Genomic DNA, 11,653 nt, shown 5'->3' with positions numbered 1-11,653 from the left:
GAGTGAACACAGCTCTTTTAGAATTTTTTTTTTCTGGCTTTCTAATTTTGATTGAGAAAACCCAAGAATTACTTGTTACAATTTTTTCCAACAAGATTCCTGATTTGGTTGGAAGAAACAAAAAATTTTTTACAGCAGCTTTTCTGACTTTGGTCAGAAAACCCATGAGCTATCCAGAGAACTTTTAGAATTTTTATTAGCATAGAGGACTGTCTCAACCAGAGAGAGCTGCCTGGAGCAGAAAGCTAGCTCTCTCAACCAGAGTTTTCAGAGTAGCAAGAAAAAGCTATCTAGAACAGAGCAGAGTACACACACACACACACACACACACACACACACACAGAGAGAGAGAGAGAGAGAGAGAGAGAGAGAGAGAGAGAGAGAGAGAGAGAGCAGTCTGAAGAGCTGTCTCAACCAGACTATAGAGCCAAGAGCTATAGCCGTCTAGGGAGCTCAAGTAGAGCATAAGTCACCATCTTGGACCCAGGATTTGCCATTTGTTTTTCCTGCTCTCAAATGCTCCTTCTCTCAGCAACCCTCTCCAAACTGAGGCTGGTCCTTGGCAAGATCCGGATATCATTCATCCTGAAGAGGACACTGTATGGCTTATGCCAACCCACATTTCAACAGTCACAGACAGTGGTTAATGTTAGAAGAAACAGAAATGGGTAGCAAAGGCTCTGTTTCAACTGTTGCCAAGCCAACCTTGATTTCCTTAATTATTTTTTCCTAATAGCAGAGCAGAAAGCTGGCCTGTTAACTATGTCCTCGGGGCCTTGGTGGGTCCACAAAGTTACAGGAAAGCTAAAAACATAATACTCTAGATTAGATTAGAAAGCTGTTCCTGATCAGATCATTTGGTCAAACTTAGCTGGTGACATACCAACTTCTTCTTGATTGCCATTGGCCTTCTAACCTACAGAGAACATTAGACAAGACTTGGAAAGAATGTCCTGGCTATGCACACAGCCATTGAGGGCAACTTCCCACACATTTTCAAGCCCTAAGCCATCACCATCATCCTCCCTCTTAACTACTGGCCATGAGGAGTGAAGCTGTGCTTTTAAAACTATGGAGGAGGGCGCATTAAGTCTAGTGCACTCACCCCAAAGTCTTCCCACTCATATTATGATAATCTAATAGTCTCCCTTGGTCCTGCTAAAAGCACAAATCTCCACCACAGTGAGCTGTCCACATTCGCCACAGCAAGCCTCCACAGCATGGTTATTTGGCAAAAACAGGAGTGTTTTTAGCAACAAAATCCAAGACAATTGTGAGCTACGGTCTGAAACCAGCATAGCATAGGGCAATTAAGTGCACATCTGTTGTATCTGGCTCCCAGCTACACACACTCCACCGCCTTCACACAGAAGCAGTGCATCACTACTTTTTTTTTTCTCCATAAATTAGAGGCCCAAATTTGTTTGTGAATAACCCCTGGTTATCTGTTTAAACCTCTAGATTTAAAAAAATGTTCAGAGGATCTGACTACGTATCTCAGGTTAGCCACAAGCTCCCAATCTTCCTGACTTAGCTCCCTGAATGCCGGGACCAAGGGTGCATGCCAGAGCACTGAGTCTAAAATGGTTTTTAAACTTTCTTGTGAACTTTATTTTTAAAACTACATCTAAACACTTAGTGTTTCTATGCCTAAAAATAACAAATTATTTGAAACAGACTTAAATGAAACTCCAACTCAAAGGGACGTATACAAGGTAGTGTAACTCTTCTATCAGAAATGCCTAGAGGGGAGTGACACTGGTTGCTCTCCATTTTATGAAAACCCTGATGCCACCTCTCTGTGATGTCACCTCTCTGTGGAGCCATCTCTCTGAGGTTTGCTCATGTCACCTCTCTGGTGGCTGCTGCCAGCAGCTGGTCCAACATCCTTCCTCTTTCCCAGCCAGGAAGAGAGAAAGCTTCACTTTCCACCGTGGTTAGCTGAGCCTGGACCAATCAGGTGACTGATTGTCAGGCATTGACTGGTTATGCCTGAGATGCAAACTATATCCCTGTTGATTATTGTTCCTGGAAGGGTGGGCAGCACAAACTGGCTTATGCCAGTCAGAGCCTGTCCATGGTGAGTCTATTCCACTGGACAGTACTAAAGGAATGAGTATCAGGAGATGAGCTTCTCTACAAACTAGGAAAGACTGTTGAATGCTGGAAGGCAAACACCTGGTAAATATCAACTACGCCTTCTCCCTCTACAAACAGCCATCCCTCTTAGAACTATAATGACCCATTATAAATGTCTTTAAAGCATCACATGGTTTCTAGAGACCAACTGCAAAGATAGAAATGAGATGGTATTTCTCCAAAGAGCAATCCGATTGCTGTTACAGTAACTAGAAGCTGATATTGTGAGAGCTGAGTTCTTGAATTCCTGCTCTCTCTCTCTACCACTGAACACTTTCCTGGCCCTGGGTGTCAGTACAGGAAGAAAACAAGAGTATCTACGTCATAGGGACTGTGTTAAATCATACAAGGGAAGAGCTCTTGCAAATCAATAAGTACCTATCATTGTTACCCCACCACTGGGAGACCTCTCCATGATGGACAGAGGAACTTTTTCTGTTTCTGAGACCTCAGTGCCTCTCCTGTCCTCCTAGACAGCTAGTGAACTCTTGCGAGGAGTGAGTGCATCTGCTTCCCTATCACTGCCTCACTCCAGAACCAGCTTCAAGGGAAGGAAAGAGTTAAGGAGCCAGGGGCCAGCACAGCTGAAGCAAGGGCCTTGGTCCAGAGCCCTTGCTGAAGATCTAGGAATGGGGTTTGGGCAATTACTCTGAGTGCTACTGGAAGAGTACAGCTGACAGGGACTGAGGAAAGAGAGGTAGAAGCGTTACTTAAAGACCACATCAGGGCACTTGGCTTCCTTTGTTCTGTTTTTTGTTTTGTGTTTGAGCCTGACAGGCAAAGGGCCAAGATGGGTCATCTGGTTTAGTCCCATCATCTTAAAATAAAAAACCTGGAAATTTCCCCGTGGGAAAAGAAAACAGAGAACTCAAAGGAAAAAAGACAATAGAGGGTTTAATCCAAAACATCTACAAGCAGATGTGTTGGTGGATTTTTCAGATTCTCTATGAAGGGTTCAGTTTCTACTGACTACTGATGGAGAGGCAGGTACTAGTTCCTGTGGAAAGACTTCAACTCGGGACTATGTGTGCATGTGTGTAGGGCAGAGCATAGACCCTCCTGCTCCGTACGGATGAGCAGGCCCTCCCAAAGATTTCTTTGACCTCTAGGCTTCTGCCTGCATATGACAGAATACTGGTCACAAGAATGCATCCTGCTGGATGATGAGGAGTAGGGGCAAAGCAAACCAACAATTAAAAAAGCAACCACACAAAATCCCAAACACTGTTTCAGTCTAAGGTTATCAAAATTCTTATTGGACTCTGCAGAAGATAAGGTAAAAAGGAGTGATAAAAAATGTTTTACATTTTGTTGTAAACATTTCTCATGAGTACAGCTTCAGATTTATAGAAAATTTCCAACATACACATACACACACACACACACATGCATGCACACGCACATACACATACACACACACACATGCATGCACACGCACCTACACATACACACACATGCACCTTCTGTATCCTTGGGTTCTATATCTATAATTTCATTAAACTGTGGACAAAAAAATATTCTAAAAATTAAACTTGTGTTAGGTGTGGTGGCACACATATGCAATCTATTCTAACACTTGGGGAATTGAGGCAGGAAGATTGTGGTATTCACATTGTTTTTAGTTAAGCATCATGGATAATCTACAGAGTATTTGAAGTACACAGGAATAGGTCATATGCAAATGCAATGGCAATTTATATGAGGAACTTGAGCATCCACAGATTTTGGTACCTGCAGTAGGATATTCTGCAACCAATTTTCCACAGATAATGAGAAAAAATTGTCTACGTAACATGTACATATACTTTGCAACTAGTATGACCTGTTAAAACCTTATACTACTATGCCAGGTGGGGTGGTGGTACATGCCTTTAATCCCAGCGTTCAGGAGCCGATGGCAGGTAAATCTTTGAGTTCAAGACCAATGTGGTCTACAGAGTGAGTTCCAGGACAGCCAGAGCTACATGGAAAAACCTGTCTCAGAAAACCTTACCCTACTATGATGTGCTTGTTATCATTGTTAATATTGGCTAACATTGTTAACTCAGTGTTATGATTCCCAAAATTGATGCCTTACTAAAATGTCTTCAGTTCTTTTTCTGTCTGAGGATCCCATCTAGGTACTGACTAAAGGAGATGATGTTGAGTCACTATGTCTCCTCTGCCTCTACTAGGCTGTGACAGCTTTCAGACTTGGTAAGGACACTTCTGAAAAAAAAATGCACTTTTCAGGACGTCTCTTATTAATTTGTGTCCCTGATGTTCCTTTCCATTAGACTAGGGCTATATGTTTGTGGAGGAAAACTATAGAAAGATAAAGGGTCCACCCTCATTATGTCACACCAAGGGACAATAGCCACACAACCAAACATGGATGACTTAAGCTTCATCATGTTTACCTGTTTATATGCCTCACACGAAGTTACATTGGGGGATTCAGCCATTAAGCCTACTTTTAGCTATGCTTGTCCTCTGACCTACATACAGTGCTGTTGCACATGTACATCCTCTCCCACACACATCCCCCCCCACACAAACACACACATACATACACACATACACACACAGCAAGTAAAGTAAACACAAGCTTTTGAAAGTCACTTGGATATTCTTTATTTGAAAGGTGAAGAGTTGGGGTTGGGGATTTAGCTCAGTGATAGAGCGCTTGCCTAGCAAGCACAAGGCCCTGGGTTTGGTCCCCAGCTCCAAAAAAAACAAAAAAAAACCCAAAAAAACAAAAACAAACAAACAAAAAACAAAAAAAAAAAAAAGAAGGGGGAAGAGTTAACTCCATCTCCTCTGTGGGAACTGTTTGATGTTACCATGCTTGCTTCAAAAGAGAGCACAACACGATAGCTCCACAATTCTAAAGACCCTTTTCTGTGGTGTGGGAATCAGTTTCTTCTCTCCACTCACCTGTTTGTTCAATATTCATCTACTGACTGGGTGGTACTGGGATTGAGCCCAGAATCTCATGCTCGCTAGACAAGTGGACTACCACTAAGCTACATCTTAATGGCTCAGTGACCCTGGATCATAAGACACTTTATTTTATGTTTTGAGTTATACTTCACTATGCAAAAACTATCCAGTAGATTAGCAAAACTAGAAAAAGGACAGCAAGCTGACCACTCTCTAAATAAAACAGCCCTATGTCTTAGAGAGATGATAGATAAAATCTTAGAACTTGGTGGTCCAATATGGTAGCAGGTTACTCACACTCAGAGAGGTCATCAGTTGGGAGATCAGTTGGAAGATATTGATCTAAGTCACGTACTATTAAAAAGATGGAATGAGCTTGTGCTAGCCTTCCAATGCTGTGACAAAACGTCTGAGAAGAGAGAAGGAGTCATTTGAGCTCACGGCTTCAGTCCATGCTCTACTGGCTCCGTTGTGATTAGACCATGGCGTGCCAGAAGCAACCACAGCCAAAAACATGGTGGTGGGAAGCTGCTCCCCTCACAGAGACTATGAGGTAGAGTACCAGAAGGCTCCAGAGACAAGATGTATCCCCTCAAAGGCGTGCCCCAATGACCAGCATCTTCCAGACCAAGCTGATTACTGGCTGAGTCATCCATGAGCTCCATTGATGAAATCAGCATGGTTGTGATCCAATTCCCTCCAGAACATTACTAGTTGAGAATCAAGTCTTCAATTTGTTTTCCCAAATAATTAGGAAAACATTATATTATAATCCAGTCTTAGTAGATGAGAATTCATTTTAAACCATGAAAGGTACTAAGCCATAGATTCAGAAAGTTCCTTATATCACAAAGTATAAGTTAAATCACAACGATAGCCATCATATTAAAGCCACCAGAAACCAAAGGCGAAGAGAAACGTGAGAAGCAGACATGTTTGAAAATGGCTTATCACGTTTAGAAGAGTAGTAAGGAAACCGAGTGGGGATTTTGGGGCAGAAGCCAATGAAAATTCAAAGGCACTAAATGGTCTTCAGATGAAAACATAAATTAGATTAAGTCAGTCAACCCTAAATTTGATATATAATGAAAAACATCTTCCATAAATAACAGTAAAATAAGGTTGTTTTCAGACAAATCAAGTATCAACTGTGAAAAATGCCACTAGCAGGTCCTAATGAGTGAACTTCCGACAGAGTGGAAATAATTGCAAAGAGATAAACGGACATCTTGTAAATTGTGACGGTCAACAAAACGGTAAGTGGTCAGTGATATTAAGTAGGTATTGTTTGCATAAGGAATAATAACAATGTCTATGGCTAATTTTTTTAGAAGTAAAATATGATAACAGCATAAAAGTCAGAAGGGGAAAAATCATATGCTACAAATAGGGTTTATAGTTTTCTAAGGGCTCTAAAATTTCCTAGGAAGGGGCAATTAATTAATAGAAGATGTTAATATGAAGAGGGGGTAGAGGTAAATGAATTTGTAATAAATCATGAAATTATAATAAATGAATTATGAATAATGAATGAACATTAAATAAAAATACTGTGTAAGTTTAAAGGAAGATAAGATATCAGAGCAAGAGGAATATGGAATGAGTAGGGGAAATATGAGAGAATCTTCAAACTCCAATCTACAACATTAAATGTGAATTCATTAAATGCTCAAATTAAAAGACTCAGACTACAACACATAAAGCATCACAACCCGCCTGTGTGCTAGCTCGAGTAGTCACGCCCAAGGGGAAAGGACTGAAGAGCAACAGCAAACCAGCAATAGCCTACGTTCTGGGGATTCCCTGCCTAGGAATATGCCCAACCAAATGCCTCCAGAACAATACAAAGAGACATGGGCGTAAGTGATCACAGAAATATATGTATAAAAATTCAAATGTATCAACAAGGGAATGAACAAATAAACCAGATTCTACTTATACAATGGAGTACCACACGCCAATGCAAATATTGAATACATTTTATACAAATAACAACAGAGACGGGCTACAAGCATGTTAGTCAAAATAAGCTGGTACAAACAATATCACATATCACATATGAATGCACTGCTATACACTTTAAAACAATACAATAATAAGCTATGCTTTTTAAAGGAATATACATATATATACACATACATATACATATGCATACACACACATAGATAGATGATATAGATATAGATATAGATATAGATATAGATATAGATATAGATATAGATATAGATATAGATATAGATATAGATGATATAGATATAGATATAGATATAGATATAGATATAGATATAGATATAGATATAGATATAGATATAGATATAGATATAGATATAGATATAGATATAGATATAGATATAGATATAGATATAGATATAGATATAGATATAGATATAGATATAGATCTGATGCCGCAGAGGCCAGAAAAGGGCATCAGATATACATATCTGATATGGTTATTGTGAGCAGAATCTGTCTGGGTCCTTTGCAGGAGCAGCTAATGCTCTTAACTGCTAATCCATCTCTTCAGAACCCTAAGATATGCTTTTTAAATTTGCATTACAGTTTTGAGGACAGAGGCAGTGATTGGAAGCGACCGGAGGAGCTCTGGAGGATCTGGTATTATTTTCTTCCCTTCAGTGGTAATGCTGTTCTGCTTTGTGATTATTACACATTGTAATTACATTTTATGAATTTTTGTTATATTTCCAATTTTAACTTCAATAAATCTTCAAGTCAGGCATGCTGGTAAGAGCCTGTAATCACAATGTTTGCAGGAGTGGAGGTAGCAGGATCATTATTTGCAATAATGAGATTCTATCTCAAAAGTCAATGCTGGGGATGTTGCCCAGTGCTAGAACACTTGCCCGACATATGCAGAGCTCCGGCTTTTATCCCCAGAACTGGAGGTAACTCCTCCTGGCCATGTTTCCCTATGTACCTGCCAGTCAGTCACATAGTCCTCTTGGCGTTTGCTTTGTGTCTATCATGTCTCCCTGTCCCTGATTCGAGTCATCATTCCAACTCTGTTGTTTTACATTTCCCACAGAGACTAATCTAAATATGCAGTAACTGCTACCCAGCTGTCCTTCATTCACCAGATAGACTAACGTTTCTGAAACATCTTTGTGCCATGTTGTAAGCGAAGGTGTCTGAGGGTACCTGGAAGAGAATGGGGGACACCAAGACAAGAGTCTGATCAAGGCGACAACTTTATTTTTCCCCAAGGCTGAATTTATACCATAACATGGGTAACAGAGGGAGGGGGGAAGTAAGAAACATTTACACAGGCCAAGGACACAATATTCGTGTGGTCAGGGAGTAGGCTGATGTTGACAGGTTGTCAGAAAGGTCACAGGTTTGTCATATCTATTAGTCAGCAGGATGTCTTTATCATATTATTATTTTTCTTGACCACCAGATTTGTATTAGTCTTCTGCAGCTGACTGGGGATTTTCCATGAACCTAGTCATACTTAATTTAAACATCAACAATGGAGGGCTTCAAGGGCATCCTCCCAACACCATGTCCTTGTCCTTGCAGGGCTCCAAGAACAGACCTGACAGGGGCAGCAAGGGGATGAAGAAAAGACAATATGTAGACACACAGAAAAGCTTGGATTGAATGTTTTTGTTTTTTTGTTTTTTTTTTTCTCATCCCAATGGCGAATCCTCAGCACCCTAGGATCTTAGTGAAGGGAGAGTTGGGATTATGGTGTACAGCTCAACAAGGAGACAAGGCTACTGCATATGAAATAAACAGGAGGCAAGGTTATCTGATCTTGGTAGAAGCAACCTCTTGGGAGGCAGGGGGAGCTTCCAATATCCAGGAGGAGAAAGCTGTTGTGGACATTTTTTCGTATACGTTATCAGTATATGCACAGGGACCAGAGGGAGGCTTTGCCATTCACCTGTTTGTCACCTTGTAGGTGGAGGGGAGACTTGGCCACTTCCTATGGGTCTGAGGCTGTGGTTCTCGACATGGCCTTGCCCATGTCAAACAATATATGTTTACCCAGGACTTCATTTACCCACGGCTTCCTTCACTTCCCTCACCATTTATCAAGGTCTCAACATAATTCTTTAAGGACCCTATACCCTTCCTTTATTGCTTTTATGAGAGAGTTTAACCAATGAGACTCAACGAAGACAGCAGAACACAGTTTTGCTCAAGAAGGGAACAATTTATAGGGTAATTTCAACTAACTCGGGGTTCTCAGTGACGCATATGAGAATGAAACACAAAGCTAATGTTGTTACATACACAGTCCACAATCAGCTAGAGGTGTAAGCAACTGATGAATGACGTTGTTTTCCATGGAGTTCGGATGTAAGTTTAGACGTTTAGTTCATACCGTCTTCGCTAGTTCACGTGATTTACCATTAACGTGGTCATTTTGCAAGTAGGGAAACTGGGGAAAGGAGAAGCAATTACTTAGGCTCCTACAGGTGGGGACACGGGGCTCTAGATTCCCAAGTCTAGATTCAGAACTGTAGAGAAAATCTTTTGTACTAAGTAGAAGCATCACCTGTCAATAAAAAGCCCATGGCCAATGAGCCGGGGCAGGATTAGAAGGTGGGACATCCGGCAAAGAGAGGTTGGACACTAGAAACTTTTCAGTCATGAAAGATTCACCCAGAATGCTGATGGAGATAGACCCATGAACCTGAGGAGGGCTAACTAAGCATGACTTAGACTAGTTCAAATGGGATAACTGAGTTATGACCTGGTGGAAATGAGCCAAAGTTATTGGCCTAGACATTTATGCATATGGTTTTTAAACCAGTGATGAGACTGACTGTAAGATTAGGGACTGACGAGAGACATTTACTAACTATGCTCCAATTTTTCATTACATGGGTTTGTGTATTGCCTGTGGGTTAAGGAGTTCATACACATGCCACAGTACTCATGTTAGAGGGCAGTGTGTGAGATGCACCTCTCTCCTTCCTTCTGCAAGGGACCCTTTACCACTCATTGACCCATCTTGATATTTTAGGAGTCTATCATTTCTCAAGAGTGTGAGGAAAACGAGAAAGAATACACAGTGGTTGGGCCCTTACCACATGATTGATAAAAAGAATTAGCCTTTGGAACTCCCAGGATTGCCACTGGTCCCTTGGCTTGGCCCAAGAGCATAAACAGATCAGTTTTCAGGGATTTTAACGAGAGTCACTCCAACATCTACTCTGAACAAATCTTTCTTGCAAGCCAGTTAAAAATCAGGTTAACTTTAATCCATTTGACACAATTCTTTTCCTTCCAGGAATATTATCTTGATTCCTTTATGTTGGGATTTTGACTTTCATCTGCTGGTTTTAATTTAACTTGTATTTCTAGTCTTCTGTGCATGTACCCAGAGGCCTTTGGGGGGGGGACACATAATTTTAAATAAGTTAGAACATTAAAACCGGAGAGATCATTTTAAGTCAATTTGTCCCATGTTAGGAAAGATAAGTAGAAGGCAAGAAACTCACTTCCAACATGTTCAAGCCGTTCTTTCAAAGACCGCTAATGCTGAAAGCCAGGCCCTCCCCACATAAAGGACTGTATCTCATCTCGAGCCATGATTCACAATAAATTCATTCTTCCTTAAGTTGCTTTGCCCAGCATTTTGTCACAGCAGTGGGAAGAGTAACTAGAGCAGCCTACATGTCTGTAGTCTTCCCTAATGAAAAGTATCTCAGGAATGCTCTCCTCAACGGAGGAGAACATGTGTCTCCAGTCAGAGCATTTTCAGATACCACCCATCAGCTTTTCTCCTGGCACCCATCCATTTAATTATATTCTCCTCTTCACTCTTCCTTCTTTTCATCTATGTCTTAAATAGATCCCAAGTTCTATATGAACTGTCATTATCTCTTGATATCTGTGGGTTAGGTCCAGAGCCCTTGTGTATACAGAAATCCAGGAATGCTCAAACCTCTTATAAAATGACGTAAGACATATATAATCTACGCTCCTCCTCCTGCGTACCTAAATCACTTCTAGATCACTTAGAATAATAACACAACACAATGTCAGGCTGGTAAACAGCTGTTTACTCCAAGGGGAGTATTAGGACAAAAGAAAGAAAAAATCTGTTAATGTTTAGCTCAGGCTCCACTTTGGATATTTTCCTCCATGGGTAGTTTAAGGCCACGAGAGTAAGACCTGTAGACATGGTGGATAGCTGTGTTTCTCTTCAATTACAGCTCCACACTGGCACAGTGCCCGGGATGGAATTAAGGAGCTCGAGAGGGGCCTAGATGCTGAATGCTTGGCAGGAAATCTGACTTAAATTAGCCATTATTACAAAAATACTAATCAATTGTTTTACATTCACGTCCTTCCCAGACTTCCTGCCTGCCTCTATCCCGTCTTCTTATTTTTTTTAACCCTAATTATGAACACTAATGGTGAACAAGCTGCAGCAAGGAGATAAAACTCCTAATGCGTACAGGAGGGATCACCGGGATTATTTTGAAACTTAAATTATTAACACCTCATGTCTATTTTCAAGGGTTATTGAAACTGTGAGATCTCACAAGAAAGACTTACTCTTCGTGGAAAAACCCAAACACCTCAATGGGTTCACAGAGGACACCAGAGACCAGGC

At 40.9% G+C, this 11,653-nt stretch overlaps 1 non-coding gene across 1 annotated transcript; it reads left to right on the top strand.

The window, feature by feature from the left end:
- LOC120097971 (U7 small nuclear RNA) lies at positions 1-65 on the top strand. Its single transcript, XR_005495926.1, has one exon. It is a non-coding gene; the product is annotated as a U7 small nuclear RNA (small nuclear RNA).
- The last annotated feature ends 11,588 nt before the right edge of the window (positions 66-11,653 follow it).

Source organism: Rattus norvegicus, chromosome 17, assembly GCF_036323735.1.
Source record: "Rattus norvegicus strain BN/NHsdMcwi chromosome 17, GRCr8, whole genome shotgun sequence".
NCBI lineage: Eukaryota > Metazoa > Chordata > Mammalia > Rodentia > Muridae > Rattus > Rattus norvegicus.
This window is presented reverse-complemented; position numbering and strand designations above follow the sequence as displayed.